A 16331-nucleotide genomic window follows, 5' to 3' on the forward strand; every position below is an offset into this window, starting at 1 on the left:
CTTGCCTGTGTTCACTGGTCTTTAATCCACCTGCCGGAGCCAGGTCCTAAAATGAACGAGAACTCGGGGAGGGCAACTGAGTCCCTGCCCTGGGCCACACAAGAAATCCCAGAAGGCTTCCTTCCTCTAGGCTGCTGTTATGGGCCGTCAGTAGAGTGCAAAGCCTTCTACTGGGTCCCCATCACCTTGTCAAAGCTCTAACCCAGATTACCCCACCGACCTGTGACATCACCCCCCCTCCCCAAGTCTGGTCCAAATGTTATTGGATTCTAACTCCAGCCAGGCGCCAGAGGGGCATCCCTTAGCTCTTCCTCGTCCAATCAACTGAGGAGAGCTCTGGCGTCATTTACTCCACATCCACAGGCCACACCATCATCCCTCGCTACAACAAACCCTTTACGTGTTCCCAGCTGACTTACTGCTAAGCAATTCAATGACCACACACCTGCCACACGGAGTTTAATCACATGTAAAGTCTGAGCAGCACCCACCCACACTCCGTCCTTCAAAGCAGACAGCACACTGACCTTAAAAGTTCAAGTTCAGCACAAGGCCCGGGCCTTGTCTCCCTCTGCTCATACATCCTCTCTCCCCCGCCCTTAGTTCCTAAAAGCCAAGCCCCACCTCAAGACCTTTGTGCAGGCCACACGTAATATCAGCGGCCCAAAAAGATGTTTGGTTTAGAATTTGTCCTACTATCAGTGAGCCGCCACTGGAGCCAGGCTACACCATCCGAAGAAGTGTAAGAGTCGGGAAAGGAGGCGTGTGCAGAAGAGCTGTAGAAATAGAAAGGGCTGAGGCAGAGGGCATCTGAAGAAGGAAGGAGGCTGTGGGAGAGAATGCCAGCCAAGCAGCCCAGCTAGCGCCTAGAAGCTACGTGGGCGGGGGCGGGCGCGGGCCATGCCTGCCTCGCGCGTCACCACCACGAGGGGGCAGTGTAGTCCACGCTGTCCCACCGCTCCGGGTGTGTTATGGAACTCGGACTAGGCCCCCCAGCCCCTTGGCTTTTGGGCGGATGCGGATGGTGAGATGTCATTCTCTGGCATCGATCTTGAATCGTTTGGTCTGACTTCTGAATTTTGATTTGGGAGAGGTTTTTAAAGTCAGAATCCTGAGGAAAAACACGGGGGAAGACACACGAACTGAACTGTATGGCGCAGCTGAAGCCCACAAGTGACCGGCCAGTAATTAATTTGGAATTAGCAGTAATTCCACTCCCGGGAGACCCTAAAGGCCATCCTGCCAGACCTAGACTCTGAAATGGCTCCGAAGACAGAAAAAGACCAAGAATCAGAACGAACCTTCTACCTCCACGTGCCTGGTTTTGAAGTACCACAGCAGAAACTGCAATCTTAAAACCTTTATCTTTTGCTTACACTTGGCAAGCATCAACAGTATCTCTTTTATTTCTCACACAACCAGAGCTCAGGCCCAGCTCCTGCCCAGCCTCCCACACAGGAATCCAGAGGGGCAGTAAACTAGAGACAGTGGTAAGAAAAGTCCACCTTAAACACCCATGTGTGTGCACAATGTTAAAGCCACCACGCCCACTCCTTCATTGCCTGCCACAGAGGAGGGGCTGGGATTGTAAAAATTCCAGGGCAGGTCAGGGGGGGGATCAGTGATTCCAAGAGAGATTATTTGTGATAGGCAGGGCCCTGGTGGGGACCAGCCCCACTCCCTCATTCCCAAGGCCCCAGATTCTTCAGAATCCAGGTCATTCCGTCTAAGGTGCATACCTTTGCCTCCCTCAAACCATCCACCTAGATGGTATTATTCAAATGGATAAGCTCCAAGGCCATAAAAAGTTCTGAATTTTAACTGCCTATTTACTGCTAGGGAAATATTTACCTTGTCCAAACACAGTGGGGATAAAAGGAAGTATAATTATATTGCAGTGGGTCTCTGCCTTAAGAGGGCTTTGGCAATGCGTAAGAATGTGCATCAACCCAGAGAAATGCACAGTACCTTAGGTTCTTCAAACGCAGAATGCAGGGTAGGGGAGGTGGCTCATCTGAGAACGTGTTCGCTGTGCAAACTCAAGGACCGAAGTGTCCTCCCCAGCACCCATGGAAATGCAAACCCCACACCCCAGGGAGAAAACCTGTCTTGGCGGGGAGGGTGACATCTGGGATTGACCTTTGACCAATACACACATACACCTGCGTCACACACGCGCGCGCGCACACACACACACACACACACACACACACACAGCAGAATGCAAGAATGAACTGACTATAACCACAGGAAGAGTGGATAATCTGAGCAGTCCATATGAAATCCAAGGAAACTAGCAACTGCCATTGTTTTTTATCTGTTTGGTTTTTGTTTTTGTTTTTGTTTTTCCTCTGGCATGGCTAAGCAAATATCTTGATCCATGAACTACAGTTGGAAGGCCTAGGTCCTGTCAAGGCTGTTTAATTTGATGTTGTTGATTGTGATGATGTTGTTTTAAGGAACCTCAAACTAAGAATGGGTTTTTATATTTCAAGAATGAAGAAAAAGCCGGGCAGTGGTGGCGCATGCCTTTAATCTCAGCACTGGGGAGGCAGAGGCAGGCAGATTTCTGTGAGTTTGAGGCCAGCCTTGTCTACAGAGTGAGTTCCAGGATAGCCAGGGCTACACAGAGAAATCCTGTCTCAAAAAAAAATCAAACAAACAAAAAACACAGGAGGGTGGTTTGCAAATATGCACTTCCTGCATTTGAGAAGTATTAAGCACAAACTATGAAGACAAAATTATAAATGTTTCAGATAAAAGCACAGTCTAGTGGTGCACATTTGGGAGGCAAAAGCAGACAGATCACCACAAGTTCAAGACCAGCCTTGTCTAAAAAAATAAAGAGCCAGGCAAAGTGGCACTCAGGAGGCAGAGGTAGGCAGACCTTTCTGTGAATTCCAGGCCAGCTTGGTCTGTGTAGCAATTTCCAGGCCAGCCCGGAACTACATAGTGAGACTCTACTGAAGAAAGAAAGAAAGAAAGAAAGAAAGAAAGAAAGAAAGAAAGAAAGAAAGAAAGAAAGAAAGAAGAAGAAGAAGGAAAGAAAAGAAGGAAGAAAAGGAAGAAAGAAGAAAAAAAAAAAAAAAAAAAAAAAAGAAAGAAAGAAAGAAAGAAAGAAAGGAAGAAAGAAAGAAGAAGGAAGAAAGAAAAGGGAGGGGAGGAAGGCAGGCAGGCAGGTGGGAAGAAAAGGAAGGGAAATGGGGGGGGAGAAACTGTAGCACTCTATTAATTTTAACATTCATAACTCCAAGGAACTTGGGGAAGAGAAAGGCCATATTTCTTGGTGGCTTTGGGAAGAAAACTATGAATCTGGGTGAGGAAGAAAATTTGAAATCTCTGCTACCCTCATCATCTGAAACCACAGGAATTTTAGCCTGGAAGGTCTCTGCAGAGGGGCGGCCTGCAGACTCACAAGATCCATTGATTATCGGCGAAGCTGCCGCCTGACACAGGAGACAGTCAGGGTGAGCCCGGCAGAAAAAAAAAAAAAAAAAAAAAAAAATCTGTTAGTGACTCACAAGACAGGAAGCAAAACCAGCCCTCACCAACCTTATCAAGATGAAAGGCATAAAATGCCGCCCAGTTTGCAGCTGACACCAGGCAGGCTGTTTGCAAATACCAAGGCAGCTGTGGGTAGTCATCCACCACCTCATGATCAGTTGCTCTGAAGAGCTTCAAATAGATGAAAAAAAAAAAAAGTCTTGATTGATGGTGATAGGGCCAAGCAAACAAGGTACTCCGAAACCTGTAATTAAGGGACAGTCCGCCCAGGCACTTACTGAATATATCAACAGGCATATGAGAATGTGAAGTGAGTCACCAGGAGCTAGCCACCCAGCAGACTTCCATGAACTAAAATTATAAAATTATGGTATATGCAAAAAAAAAAAAACTGAAAATAGATTCAGCTAAGCAAGCATGATTGCCAGCTTCAGAATTGATAAAACTAGAGCTGGGAACTTGGGTTTGCTTCCTGGGACAGTAACCAGGTGCCCAGCCCAGCACACAAGCCTCGTTAAGACTTTTACAGAGCACCTGAAGCTCTGTGCCCATAGCTCACAACCAGCCTGTAGACGAAAGGCATCTGGCTGCAGCACTGCCTAGGGGTCCCTCCCTCCTCAGGCTCCTGTCACGGAAGTATGTACTCTGTCATCCCTAGGACAGGACAGAGATGTCAGAAAGAAACAGGAGTGAGGAGTAGATCTTGTGGGGGAGGAGAAAGGCCTGTGGAGTGCTGGGATCTCCTGGCCTTCCGACCTTAGATGTCCATTTCAGTCTCTGAGTCCATTTCCGCCCCTGGAATTCAATGCCTCCTCTCTGCTCCAATGCCCGCACCAGGCCTTCAGCATTGATGCCAGTGACCTGCAAATTTGTTTCCTATGGTTGGCTAACAAATTACCACCACATTAATGGCTTAAAACGCACACACCTAACTTGGGAGGCCAAATGTTCAAAATGGATCTTACTGGGCTTTAGATCAAGGTACCAACAGCTAGACTTGGTAGTTCACACCTCAGCACTTAGGAAGCTGAGGCAGAAAGTGGCTATGACTTCAAGGCCTGCCTCAGAAAAGCAAAAACAGAAGAGACTGGCTAATTTAAGATTCCTTCAAATATCGGCACTTAGGGGACGCGGATGCAGCTGGTGGTAAAGCACTCTCCTGGTGTGAACAGAGCCCAGGTGCACCCTGTGATTCCAGCACTTGCAAGGTGGAGGCGGGAGGACCAGAAGCCCAAGAGTGTCTTCTTTTACATAGTAGACACCAGGCCAGCCTGAGAAATATGAGACCCTGTGTTGAAATTTAAAAAAATACAGAGGAACTCAAAGGAGAGCAAAGCCCTCATGCGTGAGTCTGCATCGCAAGACTTCTGAGCCTCCGATAGCTCTCAACCTTCCTAATGCTGCGACCCTTTAATACAGTTCCTCATGCTGTGGGGACCCCACACACACACACACACACACACAGCCATAAAATTACTTCATTGCTACTTCATAACTGTAATTTTACCACTATTATGAATCATAATATAAATAACTGATATGCAGGATATCTGATATGTGACCTCCCAACGGGGTCAAGACCCACGAGTTGAAAACCATTACTCTAACGGAAAAGCAGCTACCGAGGTGAAAACTAAGACAGCAAATTCCATTACAGGGCTCGGGACTCTTTTTATTCCATCTCTCTGGTTCTAGACAGAACCATATCAAGAACCAATCGGTCCCAAAGAGAATACTGAGCCCCCCAGAGAGGACCCAACACACAAAAGATTATGCTTAGAATTCACGCACAGCATAGGCGGCTGGTTATAAGCAAAATTCCGAAGAGCGCGAAAATGTATCAAGCCCTGTGGTCCCACATCCTTGTTCCTAATAAAGATGAAATCAGATCACAAAGCCTGGTTCTTCCTAAACTACAAATCATTCTGAAATGTATCCATCTCATGCCTGATGAATTTGAAAGCCTGATTATTTTGTACTTTGTGGATAAATGTTAAATATTAACCAGATAATCCAAAAAAGATCTTTGAATGTCTGCCACCAGAGAACAAGAATTTCAGACTGTACCACAGTGACGGGACGCTTTGGAAAGTCCTGGCTCTGGAGTAATGTAACGATTGACGTGCTAAAGTCCTTGGGGTTGGGGGAGAGAAGAAAGGGGAAGAAGAGAGGGGTGTATGGAGATTCTGGCTCCTCAGTCATGTGGACGGGCTGTCATGTGCCGACTCTGAAAACTGAAGAAAACGTGACAAGAAAGATGCCTGCCAAGGGTCAACCCTCCCCAGATTTTGAACAAGTCAGGGAAGGAAACAGAACAGACCACACTGAGCTAGCAGGGCATGGTGGTACATACCTGTAATCTCAGCACCCTCTAGGCTGAGGCAGGAGGATTGTAAATTTGAAGCCAGCTTGGGTTACATTTCAAGAACAGCTCAGAATACAAACAAGTAAGCAAAACCCATCAAGGTGGTCACAGAACGGATGATGCTTGACAAATGTTTATTGGGTGGATAAGTAGACAGTCACCTATACCCACAGCTGCCGCAGCCCACCCTAGTTGCATAGATAAGCCCACATCCCATCCCTTGCAAGAAAAGAAAGCACCGGTCGAACTTCTGCCACAGCCTCCATCCAGAAGTGGCTGTAGCTCCAATTGTTCATGCTCCAAAAAGCCACCTCAGGGAAGGTGTCCCTTTTACTGAGGTGTTTGTTTCCTTTGGCATGGCAAGATGTAATTTCCCATTTTTAGAACAATGCTCCAAAGAACAGTCACAAAAACAACTTCCAGTGGGGGCAGTTTTCTTCCTGGCCACTGCTACAGCCCTGTAAAACAACAACAGAGGGATTTTTTTTATTCCAAACACTATTAGCATCTCTCCATCCTGTTCATTCTGTGGGAGCTGAAAAAGCCCCACACCCACCCCAGCAGAACCTCGGAACAAACCTGTGCCTAGTAGGAAGCTTTGGGAATTCCTACTGTTGGTTATGTTTGGGTCTGGATGTAGCATACCTCCTTGTGTGGTTTCCATGCAGCAAAGACTTAACGGAAGCTGTGAAAAAGCCGGTGTGTATCCTTTGGGTGCCCTGTACGAGCCCAAGATCAGAAGAGGACAATGTGTTCTAGAGAACATCCAAACAGCAGATAAAGGTGAGCCAGGAAGAGAGCAGCCACCTCTAGCCTTAGCCATTAAGAAATCATTTTCAGGGCTGGAGAGATGGCTCAGAGCCTAAGCCTGCTTCTTCTTCTTCCAGAGGATCTGAACTGGGCTCCTAGCATCCAAGTCAGGTCATTCACAACTGCCTATAACTCCATTTTAGGGAGCTCCAACACCTTCTTCTGGCCTCTACAGGCACTCACACCCACTGGGCGCTGCGGGTGGAACCCAGGGCATTGCACAGGCTACTCAAGTATTCCACCCTTGAGCTGCCTCCTTACCCCTTTGTAGACAGGGTCTCACTAAGTTGCCTAGGCTAGCCTCCAAGTTCAAGCCTTGTCTCTCAGGACTCCTGAGTAGCTGGGGTTATAGGTACATGATACAATGTATCTTATTTCTCTTCATCTTCCTTTGTATGACTCTAGGAATAACAACTGAGCTGTTATTTGAGTAAAAAGCAAGAGAAACTGTGACTGATGTCATGATAGAGCTCATAGGGAAGCGACGGCCTGAGTGGCTGGACCACCCAGTCTATCATCCTCAGACAGTCACTTGGCATCAACAGCCACCCCTGCTGACTTCCAGAGGAAGGGTCCCTTCACAGGGTGTGGCTCTTCCATAGTGAATCAGGAAGCCGAGAGGCGGGGGATAGCATTAATCTCCTTGTGTGGTCAGCTTTCTGTTACTATAATGAAATAAATAATTTCTTTATTTATAAGGAGAAATACTTATCTGAAACCACACATTTTGGAGAACATGGTCAAGATCTGACACACCTCTTGCTTTGGGCCTTTGATGGAGCCAGGTGGCTGTTATCAAACTGGGGTTCACAGCCTGTGTGCATGACAGGTCCAGTCACCCATCCCCAACAAACCAATTGCAAGAGCCGAATTGAAAGCAGAAAGCAGAGAGGGGGTTTTATTCAGTGTGATCACATTGGGAAGAAGGACAGAGAGATCCCACAAACCCCAACCCCAAGTCCATCCTCAGGGTCCTGAAGTGAGATAAAAATTTAGATAGAGGGCCACGGATAAGCGCATCTAAGCAGTCCCTATCAAGGTGTGACCTCGCCCACCAGGAACCCATCTTTATCTGGGTTTTAGTCTCATCCTGTGAAGTGGTCTGACAAGGTGTTAGAACTGTATGAAATCTCTGTCCAGGAGATAAGTTCCCCCTTGGCTGGTGCCCTTTCCTTCTCCCAGCATGAGAATTCTGGGGAAATTCCCATTTCTTTGGAATCCACTGTTTCAGTAGCCTGACAGTCAGATGGGGAGACACGAGACACCTTCATTTCTGCCAGGCCAGTTACAGCCACAGGAGACTGAATGAGCACTCAGCTTGTGGCCAGGAAGCAGAGAAAAAGAGGTAGTGGCTAAGGTCCCACAATCCCCTTGGAGGGCACACCCCTAATGCCCTAAGTCTCTCCTACCAGGCTTCACTTCCTAAAGGCTCCACCACTTTCCAATGGCACCCTGGGGCCCAAGCCTTTAACCCATGAACCCTTTCTCAGGAAGCATTAAACATGCAAACTGTAGCACCTCTCAGCACTGGTTTGTTCTGAGGCCGGCAGCTTAAAATCTATTCACCCAGACTGTGAGCATGTTGCCAACACATCCATCCCATTCCAGCAACTCCTGTTCTCGCCTTTATAAGCCTTGACCATGCATCTGTCTTCTTCGCTTTTATTCTTTTTTTTTTTTTTCCTTGTCATTTGTCCATTATCTGGAGAGTCTTTACACACTTGCCTTTCCGATCTTGGCCACTCCTCTGTCCCTCCTTCCCTAAACAGGGTTTTCTCAGCCTCGGTACCATTGATCTGTTGGACTAGATCATTCTTTGTTGGGAGCTGGAGCTATAGAACACACATTCTTCCTCATCTTCTCACTGTCAATCAAAAGGCCTGGGGGAAGAGTGAGGGGGTGGCTGGGAGGCAGAATCATCACTTTTTCAAACTTAAAGGGGCCTGAGATATGATCTAATACAACCCCCTCATTTTGCAGATGAGGAAACATCCTGAGAGGGGGAGGAAGAGGATGTGTCAGGGCCAAAAATGTGGGGGAACAAGTGCCAGGCCAAACAGGAAGTCAAAATTCCAGGCCTTGCAGCAGGATTTCCAGTCCCACTGGAACACAGGGATTACTTCCCGAAGCTTCTTTCTCCCTCCAAAACTTTCTCCCATTCCAGAAACCAGAGCGAGCAAGATATGACAAGGCCCCAGCCCAGGAGTGCCAATGTCCATGCCTGAGATTCAGTGCCTAAGCTTCTAGTGAACAAAAATGACCACTGATTGCATCCAGAATATCTTATGATGACTCATACTGTGATCACATCTCAGTGCAATCCTGTAATCATGACTGAAAGGATGTCAGACCATCTGACCACACCTGTCCCCACTGAAGACAATAAAGAACAAGAGATCTGCAGAGCATGGGAGGAAGCCTGGGGACAATGTCTGCCCTGGCCCTTTCTAGGCAAGCACTCTACCAGCTGAGTTATGCCTCCAGCTGAAAACATGTTTGATTGAACTAAAGGTTTTAAAAATTAACCAGGAAAGCTGGGCATGGCGGGGCACACCTGTAACCACAGCAGTTGGGAGACCAAAGCCAGGAGATCATAAGTTCAATGCCAGCCTGGGATTTGTACCTTCTCTCAAAACCCAAATAAACAGGGTGACTGGCAAGATGGCCCGCAGGTAAGGCCACTCGATCCCAAGCTTGACAACCTATCTTTGATCTTCAGAACCAACATAAATGTAGAGGGGGAGAACTGAGCGCCACGAGTTCTCCTCTAACCGCCACATAAACACTGTGACACATAAACACCCACATGTGTACACACACACTAAACAAGTAAATGCAAAACAATTTAAATACATAAATAAGTCTTTAATGTAAATACCAAAAAATAAAAAAAATAAAACAAATAATAGCAGAAATGGTAAGGATATCCCATTCAAGTGACATACATGTGAAAATCCTGCTCACTTTCTCACATTTATTTATTTATTTTTAAGACCTGGTCTCACTCAGTAGCCGAGGATACCCTTGGAATTCACTATGTAACCCTAACTGACATTAAATTCATAAGCGATCCTCCTGCCTCAGCCTCTCATGTCTAGGATTACAAACATAAGCCACCCACTCACCTAAATATTGTCAGATCTTTTAATTTTTTTAAATTTAATGTGTGTGTGTGTGTGTGTGTGTGTGTGTGTGTGCGCGTGCACGCACGCGCAATGGAGGCCAGGAGAGTGTGTTGGATCTCCTGGAGCTGGAGTTAAAAGTAGTTGTGATCCATCCAATATGGGTACTGAGACCTGAACTCGGGGTTCTCTGGAAGAGCAGTAAGCGTTCTTAATCACTGAGCAATCTCTCCAGCTCCCCTCCTCTGAATATTACCACATCTTAAAGATGACTATCCTGTGTCCCACTAGGGCTGAGTCACTCCTCACTCCGTCTTCCAGATTACCATCTTTCCTGATAGACCCCTCCAGACTGCAGTCCACACTCACACACCCTCTAGCTCCTCTTGTCTCCTTTATACACATGGGCCCATCCTTTTTGCAACCATTCTATTATCTGGTGATGAAAAGTGACACCAGAAAGGCTGATAAATGTTCTAAAGTCTACAAATAAAAGGCCAAGTGTGAAGACAGCAGGGAAAGAGGAAACTCCACCCCATTCCTCAGACACAGCCCTAGGCCTTCTGGCCTTAACGACCCTGGCTGTGGAAATGGCAGATCCAGCTTAGGACCCTCCCATGCTCTGGTTCTTGAGCTGAACCCACCAGGTAGATGTTCTCAGTACCCACCACTATTGCCTACTTCCGGGGCCATGGTGGCATGGAATGACCCCTTAGCTCTCGGTCTAAGTCCTACAGGGAGTCCTGTGACCCAGGGCCTCCTCCAGACACCTGAGTCATCATCAGAACCCTGGTGGTTTAGGGAAAGTTTAAAATAACATTTATACGTGAAATGGGGTGGAGGCTTTTTCCATCAGCTATCCCCCACCTCACTGTCCCCAGTGACCCTCAAAGGATGTCAGAAGCCATCTGCTGCAAGAGTTCTCCATTGTATGCTTTCGGGTGCCTGGCCCTCCCCTCAGCTGGGCAGGTGCCAGGAAAGCCAAGCCTAGCTGTTCGGGGCATTGTTCTCCCTCAGAAGAGGATCTTGAAAGCAGAAGGAAATTAGAAACAACCACACAATGAATACCAGATTCTCCTTTCTCCCGGCTTTGGTTGCCAGGAGGCGGAGCACAGCTAGCTGTCAGCACACCCCACCCAGCACTTCTGCCTTCCAGGATGTCTGCACAGCAAGAAGGGCTGGCCCCAGTCGCCCTGAGTGATCCCGACTTATCTCCATAGCCTCCCTTTCTTTCTTTCTTTCTTTCTTTCTTTCTTTCTTTCTTTCTTTCTTCTCTTCCTTTCTTTCTTTCTTTCTCTCTCTCTCTCTCTTCTTTCTTTCTTTTTTTTCTCTCCAGCTAAATGCTGATTCCTTGAGGGCAGAAACACATCAGGGCTTCTTCTTCATTAAAAGTAAAGTTCCGGTTACTCCATGTTTGGTGACTGACTAACTCTTTCCATCTGGACAGATGTGATGGTACAAGGCACATTCCTAAACATTCCAGCTGAGGGTCCCATGTCATTGTGCCTGTTACTGTAAACCTAGTGATAGGTCCAAGGGAAGCTGCTGCCTTGTTATACGGACATGCTGTTAAACTGCCTTCTAACTAAATACTTACGTTTTGACCCACAGATTAGTGCTGTCCTCAACCCTGCACAGAGAAACCTCTCTATGCAATGGGCAGCACAGAGACTCATGAGCGGTCAAAGTGCTGAGAATAAGTTAAGTATTGCTGGCTCAGCCCTAAATGAGACATCTCTGCTAACCACTCCCCACAAGGCTTAGGAACATGTTGGAAGAAGGGACAAAAGAATGCAAGAACCAGAGATGGGAAGAATGCTGTAAAACGCTGTCTTCTAGATGTGACGCCGAAGTTGTTGCAGTCATGACCCCCCTGCGGCTCTAGTCACCTGCACAAGACCTGCACAGGATCAAGCCAACAAGGTCAGTCAGCAGTGCAACCAGCAGCACTAACTGGGCTCAGCGAGCCACAAAACAGAGAGAGGGCTTGAAGTGGGGAGGGGGACGTGTCCTGGTGTGAGCGGGGAGGGAGGGGGAAGTTGGAATGGATACAAGCAAGATACATTGTTTACAGGTCGGAAACTGTCCAGGAATAAACGAAAGGTGTTTCTATTAAAATCATAAAAACAACAAACGAGCTCCCATGTCAGAGATAACAAAGCAGAGTCCAAGCAGACCAATCCAGAGTCAGACACAATTGGCTTGAGCAGTTTGTTGGGACCCAAGTGCTCTTCACTTGTTCACAACGTCAAGTTGTCCCAGCAGTACCACACGCATCCACAGAGCCTCCCTCATTTGGAGCCCTCCCCCAGGTGCCGGATGGAGAGGGTGGCCTAGGAGAAAATGTCCCTTCTGGACTCACACCTAGACAGCACAGAGGGACCACGGAGAAGACACACTTCTCCGAGCAGTGAGGCATTCGCGCGTTCCTTCCTGCTGAGAACTTTTCCTTTAAAACACATTTTTTCCCCCGGCTGGGGCCATTACTCATTTCAACATAATGTTATGTCTTTAGCCTCCTACGTAAGTAGACCCTGGTTTTAAATGTTGCAGGATATCAAGCGCATATATCTAGTCAGACTTCTGTTTGCTTTTTTGCCACATCCATAGAAACCGTGTGAATAAACAGAGGAGCAAGATTTGGCTCCCGCTCCTACCAGCTGGCTTCATGCCATCATCCCCCAAACAGGAGGACAGATGCCAGAAGGAAAGAACCAGCAGTAACGGTGACAAAAAAAACCTCTGTCTTGTGCTGGGGCACACTGCAACGGTCAGGCTCCCTGGGGGTGGGAATGTCCTGTGACTACCCAGCACGTTTTATGACCGCAGCAGGGGAGGGAAGAGCCACCACTACCCAGTCCTCTCTAGATGAAGTCCCAGGCTTGGAGGGTGTCAGTGAAACCCAGCTTATATGCATTAGACCTGGCTTTGGACCCCAAGTCTGTCTGGCCAACTCAAGGGTGCCCCCTCAAAGCCATCTGCCCACCCAACTCTTCAGGACATAGAAGTCTTATGCCGTTTAAGTGACCTGGACTCTCTGGATTTCATCTCATGATAGCCACACCCATGGCTCTCTACATGGCAACTCCATCCGTCGGAAGAAGGAAACGCAAGGATGGATTCACGCTTGGACTTCCCAGTGTATAGCCATACTGTGGTAGTTTGAATGTAATTGGCCCCCATAAGCTCATAGGGAGTGGCATTATTAGGAAGTGTGGCTTTGTAGCTGTAGGTTTGGTCTTATTGAAGGAAGTGTGTCACTGTGGGGGTGGGCTCTGAGGTCTTCTATGCTCAAGCTTCACTCAGTGTATCAGTCTACTGCCTGTTGCTTTCTGATCAAGATGTAGCCAGCACCATGTATATCTGCATGCAGCCATGCTCCTCACTGTGATGATAATGGACTAAACCTCTGAAACTGTAAGCAAGCCACCTCAATTAAATGTTTTCCTTTATAAGAGCTGCCGTGGTCATGGTGTCTCTTCACAGCAATAGAAACCCTAACTAAAACACACACAGATAGATTTTTTTTTTTTGGCAGGGTTTCTCTCTGTAACTGCCCTGGTTGTCCTGGAATTTAGTATGTAGGCCAGGCTGACCTCGAACTCACAGAGATCTGCCTGTCTCTGCCTCCTGAGTGCTGGGATTATAGGCATACACCATCACTGTCTGTCAGCCAAATAGGATATTTTTGAAGAGTCTGTCACATCAGAATGTTAAAGATAAAGAAAAAGCCAAGGATAAGAATGCAATCTCAAAGAAAAACAAATTTCACACCAAAGAAAAACAAATCTCAAGCCCAGCTGGGCATCTTCACGTTTTGCCAGCCTGCCGTCCTGTCTTGCTGTTGTAAAAAAACATCTGCCTTTTCTCAGAAGTGTCCCCACTCAGCCCTGTGACAGTCACCACCCCTGCACTGATCGAATCCGGGAGCCTCTTGATCAACTATCCCATCTTGGTTCCAAACCTTCACCCTCAAGCTGAGGAGGAAGCTCAGTGGAGGCGAAGTGTTTGCCATGCAAATGTGAGGGCCGAAGTTCAGTGCCCAGAACCCGTGCAATCCCGGCACTGGCAAGGCAGAAACCTGCAGATCCCTGGGGGCCACCAACCAGCCAGCCTAACTTCGTCTGTGAGCCCCAGGCCAGGGGGAGACCCTGTCTCAAAAATACAAGCTAGACAGTTCCTGAGGAACAACACCCAAGGTTGACCTCAGATTTCCACGTGCACACACACATGCACTTGCACCTGTACACACATACGAACACGTGTGCATGCACTTACACAAACCACAACAAAACCTTTAACACCCCCGCCTCTCCTGCTGGCTCCTTTCTCCAAATCACCCTCAGATGGAGAAGACCTCCCGTGTCTGCTTCCTGCACTGTACCACCTCCCTCTCTCCTCTAACAGACAACTTCCTGACAGGCTGCCTTCCCCACCGGAGTGTCCAGTGAGTCCTAAGCCCTTACTTACATCAGTAGGAAAGCCTGGTAACTCTGTGAAAGCTGCCCTCTCAAGAGCCAATGAAAGGCTGCTAAGCTTCAAATCCTGAGTCTGCTCCTCAGCATCCACCCCACCTAGCCCCACTGTATCCGTCATCCCAGGGAAAATGCTCCCCTGTGAAGCATGTGCACTGTGTACCCCCAAGCCACTCCCTTCTCTTTGGGCAGCAGAATCCTTCTGGGTTGCAGACAGGAAAGTAATTCTCTGATTTCAGTGGGATAGGCACGGTCCCTGCTTGAAGCTCAGGTATGCAGCCTTTCTTACCAGTGGGATGGAGGAGGAGATTAGCCAGGTCTGGGAATAACTCGTCCACCACCAGCATCCCACCAGGAAAAAGGACTTGAAAGACATATCCATTCTGGGCTGCCAGGCTACCCTTCTAGAGTTCACTCTACAATGGGGAGACACAATAAAGAGGACAATAAAAAAAATCAGCATATTCTGGGACTAGGGGTGTGGCTCTGCTGGAGGAATACCTACCTGGCATGTACAAAGTCCTGGGTATCGAACTCCAGCAACACATAAATCAGCCATGGTGGCCCACATCCATAATATGAGCACAGGAGTTGGAGGCAGAAAGATCAGAAGTTCAAGATCATCCCCAGCTAGGTACCGTGTATGCCCAGGCCAATCTGGGATGCATGAGACCACACTGTGATCAGGGCATGTTCTGAATGAATCGATTGGTTAAGACAGTGTAAATGGGGATGTGGAACCTGCTTGAGTGGTAGGCAGTGATCTAGCAAGGAGGATTTAACTGAGGTTTAAAGGCTGGGAAGGAGTGAGCCATGCAAAGTCAAGGAAGGGCATCCCAGCAGTGGGAACGCTAGTGGACACGGGAGGAAAGACTAGCTACATGGTGGGGACCTGAGGATGTCAAGATAAAGAAAATGATTGACAGAAGGGTTATCAGAGGAAGCCGATATCTGATGGAGAACTAGTCACAGAAAACTAGTAGTCATGCTGAGATCAGCTGGAAGTCGAGGTCAAGGGCGGGTTTGTAGCCCTGGAGAGCCCTGTGGCGTGGAACTAAAGTGAAAGGCAGAGTGTGAAGAGCAGGAGCGTTGGCTGCGCGGCTGCGCAGAAGCCCCTTGTGGGGTAGGTCCAGAGTAGTGATGAGAAGACTTGCTGATGCCCGGGAGCGAGAGGGGAGGGGAGCCCAGGGAGAGGACCGCTCTCCAGTCACTAAAGCCTGGAGCAGAGCCGCCACTCACAGGAGGAGAAGCAGGTTCCGGAGAGCGGAGGGGAGTCATCCTGGATTTCTCTTTTGACTTCTTTTGTTGAAATGCCAAACTTGCCTGAGAGTCAGCCCAGAAAAGAGAGTGGTGGCACACACCTGTAATTCCAGCACCCACAGACTGAGGCAGAAGGATTACTATGAGTTCCAAGCCTGCCTGAGCCACAGGGTGAGATTTTGTTTCCAAACAAAACAAAATTTAGGCAGAACACCCATACATGTAAGACAAAAAATAAATACAATTTTAAAATTTTTTTATTTAAAGACAGGAAAGCTAATTAGCTCTAGTTAATGACCAGCCTGGAAGTGGGACTCGACACCATGGAGACGGACACATTCTCCTGAACAAAGGTAGAAAGGAAAACAAAGGGATGTATCTGAGCCTTCAGGCTAGACACAACCCTTCTCGTGTTGTTAGATTGTTGAAGCCTATCAATTCTAAATCCAAAATAGTCCTGAAAGCTCTTCTGTCTCTGCTCCCATCTGCAGCCCTCCCAGAGCTCACATGCTCTCCCCTAAAGAACTTGAGTCAGTTCCTGCCTCAGCCCCCTTCCGTTCATCCTCCACTGCGACACTTGTGGGGTCCATACATCCCCGCGTCCCCACTCAGCGGCAGCCGAAACACAGAGAGGGAAGAAAGGTGTGATCTCAGAGAACCCACCGTGGGACAACCCAAATTGTCCCAGACCTGAGCTGGAGAAGCACCAGCTGCAGAGAGAACCAGGTGTCCAGATTGGTAACCAAGGCAACGAGAGAGGGCACAAGCAGATGCAGAAGGCACACCCTCTGCTTC

The 16331-nt window shown here is 48.0% G+C and overlaps 2 long non-coding RNA genes across 2 annotated transcripts; one reads left to right on the forward strand and one right to left on the reverse strand.

The window, feature by feature from the left end:
- Positions 1-5986: 5986 nt before the first annotated feature.
- Positions 5987-9493, reverse strand: LOC119088306. The gene is made up of 2 exons (XR_005091931.1): positions 6515-9493; positions 5987-6327 (listed from the first exon to the last, which is right to left on the reverse strand). It is a non-coding gene; the product is annotated as an uncharacterized LOC119088306 (long non-coding RNA).
- Positions 9494-11063: 1570 nt separating this feature from the next.
- On the forward strand, positions 11064-12540 carry LOC119088308. The gene is made up of 2 exons (XR_005091932.1): positions 11064-11724; positions 12412-12540. It is a non-coding gene; the product is annotated as an uncharacterized LOC119088308 (long non-coding RNA).
- Positions 12541-16331: the final 3791 nt, after the last annotated feature.

This window comes from Peromyscus leucopus, chromosome 1 (assembly GCF_004664715.2).
Source record: "Peromyscus leucopus breed LL Stock chromosome 1, UCI_PerLeu_2.1, whole genome shotgun sequence".
Classification (NCBI taxonomy): Eukaryota; Metazoa; Chordata; class Mammalia; order Rodentia; family Cricetidae; genus Peromyscus; species Peromyscus leucopus.